Below are 20,841 nucleotides of genomic sequence, written 5' to 3'. Positions count from 1 at the left end.
CCACATTTTCCATGTCAGCCTTTGGTTCTGGTCTAGATGGGTATTAAGGTTGTGGGGCAATTATACACTCTAATGGCTACTCTGTAGCTATCATGTTGTAGAACTTGCTTTAAAAATCTATCAAGTTCTATCATTTCTAATCGATTTTTCTCACTTATTTTCCCACCTACAAATCATCTATTTCTGTTGAAATACATCTTATTTCAATCGATATATACAACTTATTTTATACCTGTAAACATGCATATCAGAAATGAATATCATTTCTCATATGATATGCAGTCCAAAAGCAGCAAACTCAATTACTCTGACGGTCAGTCAGGGAACAATAGTGTGCGAAGCTGCCAGACATGAGAAAATAGAGTGACGTTGGGTCTTTGGAAAGAAGAGTGTGTGCTTTGCCTTAAGGTATTAAAATTTAACTTAAAAACCAAAACACTTTGGCAAAAATCAGTTTAAAAATGGTCTACAGGCCCGATTCAGTCCTTGATTTAAGCAACTGATGAAACCATCAATAACATGGACCCTGTGTTGATCCTTTTGTTCATTTATTCATTTATCAAACGTTGAGTGCTGCAGAGTTCCTAGTGCACATTTAAAATGCTGTGCCTCCGAATACGAATACTAACAGTAATGCTGATACTAAGAATTTGTCTCTGGCTCTCAGGTTCTCTGGATCTAGTAAAACAGGCAAAAAAATAAGTGCCTGATTATAGCACTATGTGACCCAATCAATGAACTGGTGAGTTTCCAGGGAGCTTGGGAACTTAGGATCGGGGGTGGATGACACTTGAGGAGTCAATGCTTAGCAGGAGAGGTAACCTCTTGCTTAAATCTCAGAAAATAAATTTCTGGATGTGGGAATGTGGGGAAGAGAAGTTTGGGAAAGATAGGCAGGAAACAGATTTTGAAAATCAATAGGTCAACCAGTGTTTTCTTTTTTTTTCTAGAGGTTTATATGTTTAGAAACATTTGTTACATCCATTAAGGTTGGTAAAATTTAAAAAGTATTCCTCATAATACTGAGGATAGTTCATTCTAGGTCACATTATTCTAAGGATTTTTAAAACAGAATTGTTGTTCGATAACTATTCATAATTAAGGTTAAAGACTGGTCTTTCTGGAATACCAGGAAATGCTGACTAGTGGGCTAAGGGAAAAAAAGTGGAGTGATGCATCCCGCATGCTTTTTTGGAGTTTCAGAATGCACATTTACACGCTAAATGCCCTTTTCTGTTCTTAGAACTATTAACATTCTGTGAACAGTGTTCTGTGGCACAGCAACTTATAAGGTGCTGATCTGCCCTATAACAATGCAATTATTGAAAAGTTAAGGCCGTTCAGGGATATTTGGGCTGTCCTGGCCCGAACAATAGTCCACTTGTAATGCTTTCTTTTTCTTCTGCTATTAACAAAAACTTATTGAGCACTTTACCAGTTCATTCTACCACTGAATTAACCTTTTATTGCAGAGGTTTAATTCAATAGTTTTTGAAATGATACAGCCCTCATATGTTATAAATAAAGGCAAATGAAAGGTATTTGCAAAGATTACATAATAGTACTACAATAATGATCAATTGTGTTCCAGCGGTACTTGAAGGCAGGTTCAGGTGATATCTTAGTGTTCCAAAAAATATAAATAAAAAGAGAGATATTGTTGAGTATTGTTCAGTTTCCATTCGGTAAAATGAAAATTAGGTCTCTGCTTGCCAAGTGAAAATGTGTATAGAGGCTAGGGAATCACTAAGAAAATAATATATGAATCTTCAGGCTGGTAGGGGCTTCCAAATAGAGCTCAATGAAATTTTAAGAAGAATAATGAAAAATGACTGCTTTCTTTTAACTTTGGTAAGCGCTTTTCAGTCTCATTGCCATGTTATTTGTTACAGCATTTTATGGATGATTGAGGTTGAAAGTTAACCTGTAAAGAGTCTGTTTTCAATAAGAGCATCTAATTCACAAGACACTTGCTACTCATATTGTTCTTGAAGCTCTGTAGAGGAAGCAAGCAGCACTCCTTCGATACTTTTTTCTTTTGTGAAGGAGTTGCTGATCTGTGCAGGAGTGGTAGACAGCAAACACCAAGGTCTCTGTATCACAGATACCAGCAGTCAGGCTGGAGAAGAATGCGAGCAAAAGAAACCAAAGCTCAGATGTGTGAGAAAGTCGCATTCAGCTTTTTTTGAATATAAAAAAGTGAAAAAACCCTAAAAGCCCATTAAGAGAACTAGTTAAATGTATTAATGCATAGACATGAAATAAACTACAGAGCTCAACTACTCATCAAAATGAATGAGGTAGATGTTTATGTACTGTGGAAAAATAGTATATTGATTAGGGAAAGAAAAGAGAAAGAACAAGAAAAGAGAAAGAAAACAAGCTGCAGAAGAAAGTGTCAAGTATGTTCCTCATTTTGTCTTTAAAAAGATGTGGAAGAATATAGGTCTGGGAAATTTCTAAAAAGATACATAGGAGATGTTGATGATAGTTATCCATGAGGAGTGAGACATGTATCTGGGTTGGGAATAAAACTCACTTTTTAGTGTATAAACCTTTCTTATGGTGTGCGTGTGTTTGTGTGTATGCAATATGGAGTTATTATTTTGTAAAAAAACGACAACAGCTAGACGATGACAAAGTCAATTTGGTGGTGTTCTTGAGCTGGGCATCAGGAAGAGGTTTCCTTTCGTGTGCACTGAATGTCCCTTCCCATAAACATTGTGAGCATTCCTGTGAGAGGCTGTTGGCAGCAGTAGAGAATGAATGGACTGTAGAATCAAGTAGATTCTAAGTAGAGCATGTTTGAATCTTATCTTTTATAAGCAGTAGTTAACTTAATATAGCTGAGCCTTGGTTTCCTCATCTGTAAAATGGAAATAATTCTTGCCTTCTGGATTATCATGAAGCACATGTCTAGCACAATGCTTGTTGTTATGGTTTCTGTGTAATGGATTGCCATCTTGCTTTTAACTATTTTAAATTTTGCTTATTATATTGCTCTCATGTAATTTTTTTCTGGATGTCTGAAACTTAGGGTAGTATCTAGTATATGGTAAACTCTTTTTTTTTTTTGTAAACTCTTAACATATAATATTTTCTCTAGAATTTTCCTCCAAGTGAAGAATAAATCTATTATCTTTGCTCTACTTTGTCCCTGGATTATGCCTCTATGCCCAAGAATATCTTTTGATAGCTAATCATCCAAATTATGAGTTCTAGGACAACTCTTCTTTCCTTCTTTTTGTCTTTCCTCCCTCTTTCTTCCTTCATTCTTTTATTTATTCCTATCCTCTGCTTTGGCAGAAATACGCCCTGGAAAGCCATTTTCATTTGAGATTTCTGCTCTGAGAAACTCTATGTGAAAATAATCTATTCCTGAGATATATTTTTTATTACTTTTTGTATTCTAGAAAAACCATCCCCAATACCTTGGGAAAACATATTTCCCAAGAACACACTCATTGGTTTCTCTGTTTTTTTCCAAATGTGCTTCCATCTCATAACCTGAAAAATGAATTTATCACTTTAGGCATTTTACTATAATCTTATTGTATAGGATGCATGTGATGATTAGGTTTGTCAATTTGGCTAGGCTATAGTATCCAGGTATTCAATAAAACACTAATCTAGGTATTGCTGTGAAGATATTTTGTAAATGTAGTTAATATTTACAATAAGTTGACTTTAAGTAAAGGAGATTATCCTGATAATGTGGATGGGTCTCATACAGTCAGTTGAAAGGCCTTAAGAGTAAAACTGGAGTTTCTCTGAGGAAGAAGAAATTCTGCCTGTGGACTGCAGCCTCAGCTCCTGCCTGAGAGTTTCCAGCCCACTAGCTTGCCCTAGAGACTCCAGACCCCTGACTTTCCCAGCCAGACCTCACAATTACAGAAACCATTTCCTTTAAATAAATCTCTTAGTGTGTGTGTGTGTTTGTGTGTATATATCCTGTATATCTCCACTGGTTCTGTTTCTTTGGTGGAAACTTGACTAATACAGATTCTGGTCCAAGAATGGAGTCTGCTCTAACAGATACCTAACAATGTGGAAGTAGTTTTGGAATTGGATAATTGGTAGAGGTTGGAAGAATTTTGAGGTGCGTGATAGAAAAAGTCCAGATTTTCTTGAAGAGACTGTTGATAGAAATATGAATATTAAAGATATTTCTGGTGAAATCTCAGAAGGAAATGAGAAACGTGTTCTTGGAAACTGGAAGAAAGATGATCCTTGTTTTAAAGTGGCAGAAAACTTGTCTGAGTTGTGATCTACTATTGGTTGGAAAATAGAACTTATAAGCTAGAACTTGGATATTTAGCTGAGGGGATTTCCAAGCAAAGTTTTGAAGGTGAAGATTATAGTACATTTCAAGAAGAAAGAGATAAATTGAGGAAGGAACTCTTAAGCAAAAAGCAACAAGCACTTGATGATTTGGAAGGCTCTTGGTCTATCCACATCACAAGAGATGCTAAAGTTAGGAAATTTACTGTTACAAAAGCATGTTCTGGGGCTGGCCCTGTGGCCCAGTGGTTAAGTTCACGCGCTCTGCTTCGGTGGCCCAGGGTTTCGCCAGTTTGGAACCTGGGCGCTGACGTGGCACTCTCTTTAGGCCACGCTGAGGCGGCGTCCCACATACCACAACTAGAAGGACCCATAACTGAAATATACAACTATGTACTTGGGGGATTTGGGGAGAAAAAGCAGGGAAAAAAAAAAGAAGATTGGCAACAGTTGTTAGCTCAGGTGCCAATCTTTAAAAAAAAAAAAAAGAAAAGCGTGTTCTGGAGACAGGGCCAAGGGTGTGGCTGGATGTCTTTTGCTGAAGAGACTGGGTATGTGACTCATGGAACCAATCAAGCATTTTAGCAGAAGCCTGGAATACGGATGGAGTTCTCCAGGAAGGTTCTGTTGGAAACTCTCTTGTCTAATTGTGTGGAGCCCCATGAATCACACAGAAGACTGACAAGGATTTTAGAATTTTATACCAGTAGAAATGCTACTGGCTTGGACTGAGATTGGACAAAATGAAAGACTGATGGACTCCCAAAGTTCTACAAACAGGAAACAGGCTGCTAGAGCTACTCAGCTGCAAACATATACCAGTCTTGAAGGAAAAGGGAAGAATGACTCTAAGGGCAGTGCTGCAAGTGCAGAGACAGGGCTGACAGAACCTCTACAGATCCAGAGGCAGAGGCCAATGGAGACTCCTTGGGCCCAGAGGGCAGAGCTTTGAGCTACAGAGGATTTTCTCAGGCCTTGAAAACTAATAGAGTTTTCCATGTTGAATTTCAAACCTGCTTGGGACCAATTATTCCTTTATATTTTCCATTTTCTCCCTTTTGGAATAGGAATATGTATCCTGTATGTGTCCCACTATTGTATTTTGGAAGCAGATAACTTATTTTCTAGTTTTATAGATCCACAAATGGAGACAAATTTTGCCTTAGGATGGATCATACAGAGAGTCTCACCTGTACCTGATTTAGATGATTTAGAAGGTGAGATTTAGGACTTTTTTGAGCTGGTGATATTTAGATGAGACTTTAGATTTAGAGATGATGCTGTAATAGGTGAGACTTTGGGAGATGCTGGGATGGGGTTAATGTACTTTGCATGTGGGACTGACATGAATTTTGGGGAGCCAGAGGGCAGACTGTAGTGGTTGAATAGTGTCCTTCAAAAAGATATGTCCAAGTCCTAACCTTTGGTGTCTCTGAGTATGACCTTATTTGGAAATAGAGTCTTTGTAGATATAATTAAATTAAGGACCTTAGGATGAGATTATTCTGGATTTAGAGTGGACATTAATCTGATGACTATTGCCCTTATAAGAGAGAGGAGGGGAAGATGTGAGACATATAGAAACACAGGGAGAACACGCAGAGGGGAAGGCCATGTGAAGATAGAGGCAAAGACTGGAGCATGTGTCTGCGAGCCAAGGAACATCAAGGACTCTGACGGCCGCCGGAAGCTGAGAGAGGCATGAAACAGATTCTCCCTTAGAGGCTCCCGAAGGAACCAACCAGCTGACACCTTGATTTCTGACTTTTGGCCTCCAACCTTGTGAGAGAATAAATTTTGATTGTTTTAAGCTAGTTTGTGGTATTTGTTAAGCCACCTTAGGATATTAATACAGTGTTTATTCCAGAAAGATAAAATACTCATATTTTGCTCCCAAGGTATATACTATTATGTTCCTGATTGACATTTCAAGTAGGTTGAGCATGGAATTAAAATATTGCCTTATTTTACCAGGAGTACTATACTTTCCATTCATCAGTGATATTGGCCTGTAATTTTCTTTTTCTGTGTTGTCCTTGTCTGGTTTTGGTATCAGGATAATGTTTGCTTCGTAGAAGGAGTTAGGAAGCCTCCCCTCCTCTTCAATTTTTTGGAAGAGTTTGAGAAGGATAGGTATTAAGTCTTCTTTGAATGTTTGGTAGAATTCACCAGGGAAGCCATCTGTCCTGGACTTTTATTTTTTGGGAGGTTTTTAATTGCTGTTTCGATCTCCTTACTGGTGATCGGTCTATTCAAATTTTCCACATTTTCTTGGTCCAGGTTTGGAAGGTTGTATGTTTCTGAGAATTTATCCATTTCTTCTAGATTATCCAGTTGGTTGGCATATAGCTTTTCATAGTATTCTCTTATTATCTTTTGTATTTCTGAGGTGTCCGCTGTAATCTCTCCTCTTTCGTTTCTGGTTTTATTTATTTGAGCCTTCTCTCTTTTTTTCTTGGTGAGTCTAGCTAAGGGTTTGTCAATTTTGTTTATCTTTTCGAAGAACCAGCTGTTGGTTTCATTAATTTTTTCTATTGTTTTTTTAGTCTCTATTTCGTTTATTTCTGCTCTGATTTTTATTATTTCCTTCCTTCTGCTGATTTTGGGCTTTGTTTGTTGTTCTTTTTCCAGTACCTTTAGGTGCACTGAAAAGATCTTCAGAGATGATGTCATCCAGTGATCCCCAACATTTTCTCCACTGGAACAAACATCAAGGATGATTATGTTTATACTTAAGAACATTCTTATGAGTGTACCCTGACTTGACAAGTGCCGAAGAGTTTTACAGGGAAGAAAAACGTGTACAACTACGGACTTTATTTATTTTTTTACCCCAACTAGCTTTATCTTTTTCCTTTTAAAAATATATGCTTGGATAAAATCACTCAGAAATTTTCAGGTACATATAATTTATGAGAATTATTATAATTCATAATCACCAAACTGTTGAGGATACATAAAAGCTGTTACGTGAGATAAAGTAGCTGGTGCCTTATGAGCAATTCCATCTTAGTTGTCTCAAACTCTGCTTCATTTATTCCACCTCAAAAGTAAGTGAAAGTGCCACTGACATTTTGTTATTATAATGGGGCTAACCTTGGAGCAGCTGTACATTTTTAAAAGAAAAGTATCTGTAAATCATAGTAATTTAATTATTATTTGGTTGAACTTCTTGTGACACATTGCCCAGCTGCTCATGACATAGCAGTGTGTCATGACATTGGGTTGTCAATTGTTGCACTGGTTCAGCTCTGTGTTTTTACAGAGAGTGAAACTGAGACTTAAAGAGTGAGTTACTGAAAATCTCTTGGTGCTCTAATAACAGGACTGGGGCCATGGAAGGGGAGGAAATCAATACAGCGAGGACATACTATGCCCCTGATGATGTCCTAGTCATTTCCTGCACATTCTTCCAAATGTTCACAACTCTTCAAGGTAGATGTTAATTTTTCCACTGTACAGAAGAGATGATAGATTTCAGATAGTTTAACAGCTTGTTTAATAACATGCAGCAAATAAGTCACCCGCTGGAATTTAACACGGGTCTAAAGCTCTTATTACTTTGCTGTGCTTAAAAATAGAACCCATGCCTCTTAACTTCAGTTGTGTGCCATAAGCCACTTTAAATTTTTTCTCTAGTAAAAAAGTTATAGCTGGGCAAATATGTACACTATTTTGGTATATTCAGGATGTATTCATACACACATAGACTTGCATTTGTCTCCACAACTTGTTACGTATTTTGCTTATTATATTCAGAGCAAAGTTGTACTTCCCCTACATGTTTGGGTCAACTATTGATAACTACTGACAAAAAATACTTGGACTTATCAATAAGGGTCAGAAATGTTAGCAAAAATCACTGAAAATGATTGATCATATCTCCAAACACACCTAGTTTACCATTTTTTCCCTTTAACCCTAGCTGAACTATTTTGGCACTATGTTGTATTAACCTTGATTTAATCGTTGAAAAACTGATTAGTGAGATAATTTAGGTAAAACTGCCTTTAGTGAATGGCATGAGGCTTAAGTGAAATCTTAAAAAACCTAATACTTTACTCCATTGATACAGTCCATCAGACAATTATTCAACCATAGACATTGTTTTGTCTGTACAGATAGTCTTTATAATGAACATGAATTATAACAACAGTGATAATAGATTTCTTTCTTCTGTCATATCCCCATATAAACAGCCATTAACTAATTTATTTGGAAAGATGAATGGTAAGCTATGAAATTTCTAGTTCAAAGTTCTGTTCAATTACATTGTTTCCACAATAATAAGAGTTATGGTCAGAGGTGTCAGAATAATTTTAACTGTGCTTATTTCATTTATAAACCTCCCTTTGTGCTATTACCATCTAATTTTTTTTTCACCACCAATGACTTTATCATATTATTTTATAAAGGATTCATCTTTCATCTGGGAGTCTGAATTTGCTTAGTTGCTCTTACCATCAAATTTTTTCCTTCTGAATATGTTAATCTGTCATCTGTCTATTCATCCATCCGTCTCTCTATCCTTTTACCTCTTCTATAAATACATCTGTAAATAATAATTTGTTGAAATAAACCATTTTTTACTCTTTAAAATTCACTTTAGAAAGTTAAGTGAATTTGAAATCTTAGGAGGCTTCAGTATATCTCAATATAAAATGGAGGAGAAGTTATATTCTAATAGAAAATTCAAATTTTCCTTGGGAATTAAGTTGATATTACTGAGCTAACAGAAACTTTTTAAGTCAAAATTCTGAGTCCAACTGCCATAGACAATGCCAATGATGATAAAAATATTTTGAATGATCAAAACTTAAGTAGAATTTCAATTCTTTGTTCTTCAGAATGGCGTAGGGCTAAGTGGCTTGCTTTGGCCAAGAGCAGTTCCTGGAAAGGGACTCATCTGCAAGCTGTCAGCAGTCAACACTCCCAAGAGCTGGGGGATTGAATGGGTTCTGAGAGTCAGATCTGGGCAGCACACGTTATCTACTGGAATGGAAGAGCCTCTTGACATAAGTGAGCCTTGGACTTTTAAAAAAATCTCTAATATAAATATCCTATTAGAGATAATTCAGCAGTTCCCTTGGTCTCCTCTACAGTGAGGGCCCTTCCTAAATTGCTGTTGGGTCTTTTGGCTGGGAACCTGCTTAGATCTTTTGGGTCTCTGCCCCCAGTCAGTGCCCCCCACCTCTCCTTATAGGCTAGTCCTATAAGGACTGTGGTGGCTGGTCCGGCTAAACATGGAATGATATCTGGCTACTCACCCAACTTCCAATCATTGTCAGTATCTGTTTCTGTGTACTCTTGGATTCCCTGTTGCTGGGTCCCACACGTGTGAGTGGATACATTAGTAAGGTATAAAAGGGAAAAGGGGTGTGATACTGTCATGCCTTCAGAACACTGCTAGGCCTTTGAGTGCCTGCTTCACTCTCAGCTGGTCATTCACCAGCCCTGGCCCTGCTACAGATACAGAACTTATTTCTTTGGGGCCTTAGTTTACTCCCCCAGTCGGAACCAGTATTCATACGCTTTCCGACTTAGCCCTAGACTTACTCCACAAAAATAAAACAGCAGGAACATCCTCTGCACTGATCATGCTATTCATCTGTAGTTTCAAGTTGCCAAATTTTGCAAGGCAAATTTCGAGCAGTGGAAAATTTGTACAGCCAGATGTAAAACTGGATGAAGTTTTGTGAGTTTTTTAACAGTTGAAAGGTCGCGCAACTTTAGCCAAGCTGAACTTAATAGAGGTTGGGGCCTTTGTTTCTAAAGCCCATACTGTACACAATTAATTTTGCATACATTGAGAGTTTACAGCTGTATTGGTGAATGTTTCGTTGGATTTAACACACTATGGTTCTGAGCCAAAACAAGAGAACTACTTTGATTCATTAAATCACTCTGCTTGTCACTGTCTTTCTCCTCAACTACGTCATTCGCAGAAAAAGGGAAAGGAGATGTGATAGTTTGTGTATTCTCTTCTCTGTTGTATTCCCAGATGGATTATGTTTACATATCCTTTAATTTTTTTGTTCTAGGTTTAAACTCAGTCTACCACTTACAGGGCAATAAGTGCAAGACAAAAGACAATGGGTCGTATTCCCAATCAGATAAGCAATAAAGGAAAAAAATCATTTCCATAATAATAAAGATACGCTTTACGGGAACAAAACTATATTCCATGTGTAAAATAAGAGTTATTTGGTTGAATTTACATGAAAAAGCTGGGATTACACCAGAAAGTGTTACCTTTTAGTGATAGCTGGTGAGACTGTAAGTACTTGAAGTGTATAAAAAATTCAATCAAACCAGCTAAAGTGCAAAAAGAAAGCCATATTATCAAAGCCTTGAATTCTGAGGTCTTACATACATGAGTATACTTGCCAGAACTATACCCTAAATTTATTCACTCAACAAACATTTAATGAACATCTAATATGGATGACCATCAAATTAGAAATGGTGTGTTCTTAAAAGTGGCATCAGCAACATGACTGAATAGGACATCCTTTGTCATGCCCATCCCCACCCCCCAACAGAAGCAATTTGGCGTCCATCCATGGAAAGAGTGTCTTTGTGGGTGCTGTGGGATCCAGTACCATATGCCAAGAGACCCAGGAGGAGTCTTGCCCGCCTGTGTGTTGGGTATTAGGCATACAGACCTTGATTTCAGCTGTGGACCCTGCAGTAGCCTGTGAACCAGCTTCAGCACTTCTTGGCTGTGGTCCAGGATCCTCTGGCGAACACTGTCTTAGACACTCACCCACAGATGAGAAAAAGAGAAAGAAAACTATTTTATGCCCTTTATATGACTTGCGTCACTTTTCTTTATTAATTTTTTAAACAAATTCTGTAATCCCTATAGCTTCTGCCAAAACTTGATTAATACTTGAGAATTTCTTACCATGTTACAGTTGTGTGACACAAAAAGAATTCTGTCTTTTGTTTGTCTCTCTCTTTTCTTCTCCTTCTTGATCTTCCCCTTCTCCTTTATGATTTTCTTCTTTTTTGCCTCCTCCTTTCCTCTCCTTTTTATTTATTCATAAGCTTACCTTTATTTTTATGCTTCTCCATTTTTCATTATGGAAATATATGCTTTTTATGCTTTAAAAACATATTTTGTTTTCTTTTTCTTCCATCCTTTTTTCTTTATTGAGAGTGCATCGTATGTAGGACACTGTCATGTACTGAAAGGTACACGAAGATCAGAAGAAAGGAAGGGTTATTGGCCTCAACCAACCCATATTCTTGAATGGTAATATTTCTTACCAGTAGGTTTCCTGGGAATTAAAAAGTCAAAAGAAAATTTCTAATATTTCTACCTAGACAACAAATAATAGTATTTTGAATAATGTTAAATACTTTCTAGAAAACCAAAATCATTTGTGTTCATTTTTATATTATATCTACACATACAAATGGTTTAAATTCATTAAAAAAAAATCTGAATTATGTCACCAACTCCCTGTTTGACATTCTGTGGACTGCTTAAAATGAAATATCCAACTCAGGAGAAGTTAAGCTTAATGGATTTTTGTCAATTCCATTTTCTATTTTGTCCTTTCATATAGAAGAACCACTTAAGAGTGTTATCATTCACATGTTATTATCTAGAAATCCTTTTTTCCTATTTTCTAATATAACAGGTTGTCAAGAACTATGAGGATTTTAAGATTTTACCCTGCTTGCAAGGTGAAACATTAGCCTGCCACAGATTTGTGGCTCCTGTCAGAAGATAGAAGACCCCAGGGTCAGAATCAAAGTTTATTATTCACAGAAATAGCAGTAGCCAGAGGATCATCAGCATCCCATATCAGAATCATTTCTGTGAGCCTAGGTCAAACTGGTTAGATGGGAGGGGCCACCCTTACCTGAATCTCACAGGAAGAAAAGGTTCAGTGGCTATTATTGATGGTCAACTTCCTAAAAAGTTGAAATAATATGTTGCCTAAGCAAATCGAGGTTTGTTATTGTCCAGTAAGGGAGACCACCCTCTTGACAGATCTTAGTAGTAACTTGGAAAATGAGAGATCCAGGGCAGATATTTGTCAGAATTTGAGGTTTGGTTTTCGGGAGTCTTTCAATGATGGGAGCTGATTGAGATTGAACAATCCTCGTGGTATAATAGTCTAGGATTAGTGAACACAGCAAGATGGGGGTTTTGAATTAAGTTTTGATAATTAAACAGTCATTTGGTAAGCAAGTAATTTGCCCTTTCGAGTTGTGTATTATCCACAGGAGGAGCTATTTACTCTGATGAGCAATCTGTTGTTTCGAGAGGGGGTAGTTGAATAGTTGATTATTTGGATAAATTTTCAGGATTTCTGCAACTTTATCTTACTGGGCAAAAATTTCCTGCAGTAGTCAAGTCGTGTCCCTATACACAGTCTTAGTTCTTGATCCTGTTAAGGTGTTTAGTTGTAAGCAGCTTGTTCTCTCAAGGTGTTAATTTGTTAATCCAAGGATGCTATTTAATTGATTAAATGGAAGAAAATTTGTGTGCAGAAGAGATGAAGATGTAATCTGGAAGAAGTGGAGATATGGGCTAAGCTGAGAGGTGGAGGCAAGGGTGTGATGATGGAATGACCAACCTATTTGGTGAATCACAAGGAGAAGTTGGGCAAATGGAGTAGCATCAAACCCAGAACAAGTGAGATAGGATAGTTCTAGTCTTTGCACCCTAACAACATGGGAGTAGCTTGTGTGGCTACTCAAAGGCACCAGAACCAGCTAGACATATGTGGTATAATAAAGAATTTGTCTGGTTTTTGTCCTGTGTCCTGGCATGGAGTTCCTAAAACCCCTTGGAATCTCCTGAGTGATAGGACTATCTTTATTAGGCTAATGAGGTGACTCATGGTGGGCCCCTAGATAGCTTTAGGATGGAGGCTGGTCACCAGAAAGATCAACCAAGTGATTAGAATGTTATAACTTTGGGCCAGCCTAACCTCAGGGGCATGAGAGGAGGACTGGAGATTGGGTTCAATCGTGTGGCCAATATTTAAGCAATCATGCCCATGTAAAGAAACCCCAGTAAAAACTCTGGATACCGAAGCCTGGTTGGTGAACACATAAATGGACCAGGAGGGTGACATGCCCTGACTCCATGGGAGATGGTGTGGGAGTTCTTCATTCCCTTCTAGACCTTGCTCCACAAGTCTCTTCATTTGTCTTGTCCTTATATGTGTCTCCTTTTTAATAAAATTGTATCATACGTATAGCACTTTCCTGAGTTCTGTGAGTTATTCTTGTGAATTATTGAACCTGAAGGGAGTCATGGGGACCTCCTAGATTGGTAGCCAGTTGGTCAGAAGTGCAGGTGGCCTGGGGGACCCTCTGAGACTTGCAGCTGGCTTTTGAAGTGAGAGCAGTCTCATGGAAGACTGAACCCTTAAACTGTGGAGTCTGATGCTTAGTGCCATAATTGAATTGCAGTACACCCAAATGGTGTTAGACCATTTGGGTTGGAAACAGAATAGTATACCACTGAATAAATAAATAATTTCCCTTTATTAAAGTAGAAGGAAACTTTCAGCTGCCTTGGGTAGACGTAGGAAACAGGAACTTAGAAATATATTCCTAGTAAAAATAGGAAAAATAAAGAAAGGAGAAATATAAATATGTTTTCTTATTTTTATAATTTCCTTTAAAATATCATTAAAGTTTACCTTGTTTCCTTGAGTTATCATGCTACTTTCAAATTCAGAAATAGATAATATGATCTTAGTTTTTTTGTGGTTTTCTTGTCTGTGTCAGCCTTTTAATAATGACTAATATAACTTTCTAGTAGTGTAAAGCTTAACTTTTTTTTTTTTAACTAAAGATGTATTCTAAGAGGATACTTCATAATTGACTTAATTTCCCCAGGTATTTTGATGCTTAAAGGGAAGAGGAAAATATGTATATTCAAAATTCCTACCAGAATACTGGCAGCAGCTTCAATCACTGGAGAAATTTTACTCCTTTTCACACCTGCAGCTATATAAAGCAGGAGTCCCTAGCTAATTGAAATAAAATAATATTGAAATTGCTGGAGGTTAAATGTTCCAATTGCATACTTTGCTTCTAGAAACATATCAGTAACATTTGGGTTTTTTTCTACTTTATTTTTGTTCCATAGAAAGGAAAAATATCACCTATCACAGATAGCAAGAAGAAAGGAAGGTAAACGTAACTAAGTCTCTTGGCTTCAATCTCATACATAAAATATACAGAAATTGAATCCTTTTCCTTGTCGTTATCACAAAAAGCTCAGAAAACATAGTAAAAAAAAGCATCTTGTGAATATGTATCTCTATTGTTTGTGAGAATGACTTGAAATGGAGATCTAAGTTGTTTTCCACACTAGAACAGGACTTGTAAATAACTTCTGTACTGTTGCCAGAATTAATCATTCGTATCAAAGAAAGTCTCCCCTGGAGAATATTGCGGTGACTTTATCAACATACCTTTCTCAGAATTGCTGCCCATTACAAGAGAAGCTCATCAGGCTGAGTTCATGAGAAGGAAATGGCTGAGTAATATCAGCAAGCATAAACTTGTTAGATTAAGAAGGCTAGTTGCTTTAATAAAGTGTGAAATATGTAACATGCGCAGAAGAGTGCACCATGTTTAAGCATCAATGGCTGATTTTCACCTGATGAAGTTATTTTAGTGGGGGTGCAAAATGGTCATCTTTCTGATTATCACATTCATTTTATATTTATTTTCTGGCATTCTTCTCCAAAGGAGAGTCTTCTCTATTTTCTTTCTCTCCTTTTTAGATGAACTCGTGTTTAAAAAATTCAATGTATTATGATACATTGCTATCGTTATTTACTGTGGTGCTCAGATTTGCCCCAATTTGTGTTCCAGTCATGTTAAAAGCTTTATTGAGGTAATTGACATATGGTACAGTGCATGTTTTAAGGCATGTAATTTGATAAGTTTTGACATATATCCACACTTGTGAAACCATCACCAAGGCAAGATAATGAACATATCTATCATTCTAAAAGGTGTCCTTGTGCCCCTCTGTAATCCCTCACACATGCCTAACTTCACCCCCTTCATCCCTGGGCAACTACTGACCTAATTTATGTTACTATAAAATTACTTTACATTCCCTAGAATTTATATAAAAGGAATCATACAGTATGTATTTTTTTCATCTGACTTATTTTACTCAGCATATTTTGAGAGGCATGCATGTAATGTTTATGAATAGGTCATTCCTTTTTATTGCTTAGTATTCTGTTGTAGGATATGCCAGAGTTTGTTTATCCATTTAACTGATGGTGCGTGTCGATTGTTTCTAGATTTTGGCTGTTACAAATAAAGCTGCGGGAACATTCATGTAGAACTCTTTGTATGGATATGTTATTTTTCTTGGGTAAATATCTGGGAATAGAATGGTTGGTGGGTGTGCTTTTAACTATTTGAGAAGCCACCAAAATACCTTCCAGAGCAGTCCTACCATTTTGCATTCTCACCAGCAACAAATGAGCACTCCAGTTCTTTCACATCCTTCCCATCACTTGATCAGGTCAGTCTTTTTAAATTGTGGCCATTCTAATAAGTGTGGTTTATCTAATTGTGATTTTAAATTGTATTATTCTAGTGACTAACGTTATTGAGGGTCTTTTTAATGTTCTTATTTGCCCATCTGTATATCTTCCTTGGTTAAATGTCTGCTTAAATCTTTTGCCCATATCTTTTTATTGGGTTATTGTTTTCTTATTATTGAATTTTAGTGTTCTTTATATCTTCTTGGCACACTTCCTCTGTCAGCTATGTGATTTGTAAATACTTCATTTCATTCTGTTGATTGTCTTTTCCTTCTTTTAATAGTGTCTTTTCAAAAGCAGATTTTAATTTAGATGTAGGAAAAGTTATCAATTTGTTCTTTTATGGATTGGGCTTTTGGTATTGTATATAGGAAATATTTGCTAAAATCAAAGTCATGTAAGTTTTCTCCTAGAAGTTTTTTTTTTTTTTTTTTGAGGAAGGTTAGTCCTGAGCTAATATCCGCTGCCAACCCTCCTCTTTTTGCTGAGGAAGACTGGCCCTGAGCTAACATCCGTGCCCATCTTCCTCTACTTTTTATGTGGGATGCCTGCCACAACATGGCTTGACAAGTGGTGCCATGTCTGCACCCGGGATCCGAACAGGTGAACCCCGGGCCACCAAAGCAGAACGTTCGCACTTAACTGCTGCGCTACCAGCCTGGCCCCTCTCCTAGAAGTTTCTATGATTGTAGATTTCACATTTGAGTATATAATTCATTTTGAGTTAAATTTTTTATATTGTGCAAGAGATGGATCAGAGTTCATTGTTTTTCCATATGGATTTCTAATCCCAGCATCATTTTTGAAAAGTCTATCATTCCTCCACTGATTTTGCCTTTGCATCGTTGTTGAAACTTGTCCGTGTGTGAAGGTTTATTCCTGCACTCCTTTTATTTGTTCTGTAAGTCTGTCTATCTTGATGCCAATATGGCATTGTCTTGATTACTGTAGCTTTGTAATAAGTGTTTATATCATGTAGCGTTAGTCCTATGTTCTTTTCTTCAAAGTTGTTTTGACTCAGCTTCTTTGCATTTCCATGTGAATTTTAGAATCAGCTTGTAAATTTCTATAAAATAGCTTGTTAGGATTTATATTGGGATTGTGTTAAACTTATAGATAAATTTGGGGACAATTCAGATCTTAACAACAGTAACTCTTCTGAGCCGTGAACAAAATATAACTCCCTGCTTATTTAGGCCTTCTTTAAATTCTTACAACATCTAAAAAATATTCTGTGCACAGATCATTCATATACCTTTTCAGATATATCCCCAAGAACTTCACATATTCTGGTGCTATTGTAAATGGTATTTCTAAAGCGTACTATTTCAGATTTTTTGTTGATAGTAGTTAGAAATACAGTTGATATTTTATAGTGATCTTGTATCCTACTAATTTTCTAAACCCATTTATTAGTTCTAAAAGCTTTTATGTATATATATTCCAAAGGATTTTCTAAACAGACAATCATGCTATCTGTGAATAAAGATAGTTTTTCTTCCTCCATTCCAATCTGGATGGCTTTTGTTTCCTTTTCTGGCCTAATTGCCATGGCTACGAACTCTATTACAATATTGAATAGAAAAGGTGAGAGTGGACATCCTTGCCCTGTTCCTAATTTTAGAGGGTTAGCATTCAGTTTGCTACCATTAAGTATGATGTTAGATGTAGTTTTTTCGTAGATGCTCTTTATCAAGTTGAGAAAGTTCCCTTCTATTATTTGTTTTCTGCAAATTTTTATTAGGAATGGAGGTGGGATTGATTCAAGTGATTTTTCTGCATATATTGAGATGAACATATTCTTTGTCTTTTTTAGTTTGTTAATATGGTGCATTACATTGATTTTCAAATGTTAAACTAACCTTGCATTTCTTGGATGAACCCTACTTGATCATAGTGTATTTCCCTTTTTATATAGTGACAGATTTTTTTTCCAGAATCTGATTAGATTTTTTTAATCCATGTTAATAAGGGCTATTAGTTAGTTTCATTTTCTTGTAATGTCTTTGGTTTTTTTTAAGATTGGCCCTGAGCTACCATCTGTTACCAATCTATTTTTTTTTCTTCTCCTCCCCAAAGCCCCCAAGTACCTAGTTATATATTCTAGTTGTAGGTCCTTCTAGTTCTTCTATGTGGGACACCACCTCAGCATGGCTTGGCGAGTGATGTTAGGTCTGCACCCAGGATCCAAACCAGCAAAACCCTGGGCTGCTGAATTGGAGCATGTGAACTTAACCACTTGGCCATGGAGCTGGCCCCTGTCTTTGGTTTTGATGTCAGGGTAGTTCTGGCATTATAGAATTATTTGGGAATTATTCATTTCTTTTTAGTTTTTTAGAAGCAGATGCATAGAATTGGTATTGTGTTTTTCTTGAATGTATGGGAGAAATGATTATAAAACTATTTGTGCCTGGAATTTTCTTTGTGGGAAAGTTAACTACAATTTAACATTTTTAATAGGTAAAATTTTTGTTTCTTCTTGAGTGGGCTTAGTAGTTGTATCTTGCAAAAATTTGTCCATTTCATCAAAGTTGCTCAATTTATTGCCATAAATATGTTCACAATGTTCCCTTACTATGTTTAAAATATTCATAGGGTCTACAGTGATGTTACCTTTCTCATTCCTGATGTTGGTAACTGGTGTCTTCTCTTATTTTTTTTCTGGTCAGTTGAGCTGGAAGAATGTCAGTTTTATTGATATTCTCAAAGAAGACATTTTTGGTTCTATTGATTTTTAAAAATTGTTTTCTGCTCTGGTATTTATTTTATTTCTTTCTTCTTTCTACTCCGGAAGCTGATGTCATTGACTTGAGATGATTCTTGTTTTTCAATATAAGCATTAAGTGTTTTAAATTTCTCCCTAAGTACTATTTTAGTGCCATCCCACACATTTTGGTATGTTGTGTTACTTTCCTAGGGCTGCCATAAAAAAGTACCATAAACTGAGTGGCTTGAGACAACGATTCTCTTGCAGTTCTGGAGGCTAGAAGTCTGGAATCAGGGTGTCAGCAGGGCTGTGCTCTCTCTGAGACCTTGGGTATAATCCTTCCTTACACCTTCCCGGCTTCTGGTGGTGGCAGTAATCCTTAGTGTATCTTAGCTTTCAAGTGTATTACTCCAATATCTGCCTCTGTCATCATGTGATGTTCTTCCTGTGTGTGTCTCTTCTCTTCTTGAAAGGACAGCAGTCATATGGGATTAAGAGCCTACCCTATCCGGTATTACCTCATCTTAACTAGTTACACTTGTAATGACTATATTTTCAAATATGGTCACATTCTGAGATACTTGGGGTTTAGAACTTGAACATAATTTTTGGGGGACACACTTTAACCTGTAATAATTGTGTTTTTATTTTCTTCCTGTTCAGAATACATTCTAATTTGTCTTTTGACCTCCTTTGAGACCCATGGATTATTTAGAAGTAGGTTTTTATTTTTTAAATATTGGGGATTTTTTCAATTTAATTTTTCGTAAGTATGCTGGTGATGAATTCTTTGGCTTTTGTACATCTGAAAAAGATCTTTATTTTGACTTCATTTTTCAAAGTTGTTTTCTTGAGATATAGAATTCTAGGTTGGCAATTTTTTCCCCTCAGTACTTTAGACATATTGCTCCACCATCTTCTCTCTTGCATTGTTTCCAACAGGAAATCTGCTGTCATTTTTGTGTCTTTTTATCTGTATATTGCATGTCTTTTTTCATTAGCTGCTTTTAAGATTTTCTCTTTATCACCAGTTTTGAGCAATTTTCTTATGATGTACCCTGGTGTAGTTTTCTTCATGTTTCTTGTGCTTAGGGTGCATTGAGCTTTTTGGATGGCAGGTTTATAGTTTCCATCAAATTTGGAAAGTTTTGGAGGTTATTTCTTCAGATATTTTTTGCTTCCCCTCCTCTTTCTTCTTTCCATGGAAGACTCTTCTGTACACACATCATAGGTTGCTTGAAGTTGTCTCATCACTCACTGACGCTATGTTCAGTTTTTGCTAGGGGGAGGCTCATTTCCTCTTTCTCTCCATGTTTCCTTTTGAATAGTTTCTATTATTATATCTTTAAGTTCACTGTTCTTTTCTTCTGCAGTGTCTTATCACCATTAATCTCATCCAGAGAATTTTTCACTCTAGACAATGTAGTTTTTATCTCTTGAAGTTTGATTTGGATTAAAAGAAAATCTTCCATGTCTTTTCTTAACTTTTTGGACTATAGAATATAGTTATAACAACATTTTAAATGTACTTTCCTGCTACTTCTAACATCTGTATCAGTTCTGGGTCAGTTTATATTGTTTGACCTGTTGTCTTATTATGAGTCATATTTTCCTGCTTTTTGCATACCAGGTAATTTTTTCCAGCTTTGTTGAGGTACTATTGACCCATAAAAATTATATATATTTAAGATGTACAATGTGATGTTTTGATATACATATACACTGTGAAATGATTACTGTAATCAAGCTAATTAACATATCCATCACCTGATATAGTTAACTTTTTTTGGTGAGAACTCTTAGCACATTTCATATATATTATACATTATTACTAACTATAGTCTCCATGCTGTACATTAGGTCTCCAGAACTTATTCATCTTATAACTGAAAGCTTGTACCCTTTGACCAACATCTCCCTGTTTTACCCACACCCCTAGCTCCTGGTAGACACCAATCTATTCTCTGCTTCTATGAGTTTTAGATTCCACATGTAAGTGAGATCATGCAGTATTTGTCTTTCTCTGTCTGGCTTATTTTACTTAGCATAATGTCCCCAAGGTTATTCCATATTTTCACAAATGGTGGGATTTTCTTCTGTTTTAAGGCAGAATAATATTCCATTGTATAAATATATCACATTTCCTTTACCTGTTCATCCATTGGTGGATACTTAGCAGGCTTCCATATCTTGGCTACTGTGAATAATACTGCAGTGAACATGGAAGTGCAGATATCTCTTGAAGATAGTGATTTTATTTTCTTTGGCTATATACACAGAAGTGGGATTGATGGATCCTATGGT

General features: G+C 36.4%; 1 long non-coding RNA gene across 1 annotated transcript in view; it reads left to right on the top strand.

Annotated features, from left to right (window-relative positions):
- Positions 1 to 8,708, top strand: part of LOC103556669 (uncharacterized) — a 31,627-nt gene extending 22,919 nt beyond the window's left edge. The window contains exon 3 of the long non-coding RNA XR_011533916.1: positions 6,913 to 8,708. This is a non-coding gene — a long non-coding RNA (uncharacterized lncRNA). The remainder of the gene's footprint in view (positions 1 to 6,912) is intronic.
- The last annotated feature ends 12,133 nt before the right edge of the window (positions 8,709 to 20,841 follow it).

The sequence above is a fragment of the Equus przewalskii genome, chromosome 27 (assembly GCF_037783145.1).
Source record: "Equus przewalskii isolate Varuska chromosome 27, EquPr2, whole genome shotgun sequence".
In the NCBI taxonomy this organism is placed as follows: Eukaryota; Metazoa; Chordata; class Mammalia; order Perissodactyla; family Equidae; genus Equus; species Equus przewalskii.
Note: the sequence above shows the minus strand (reverse complement) of the source record. Positions and strands in the feature narration are given on the sequence as shown.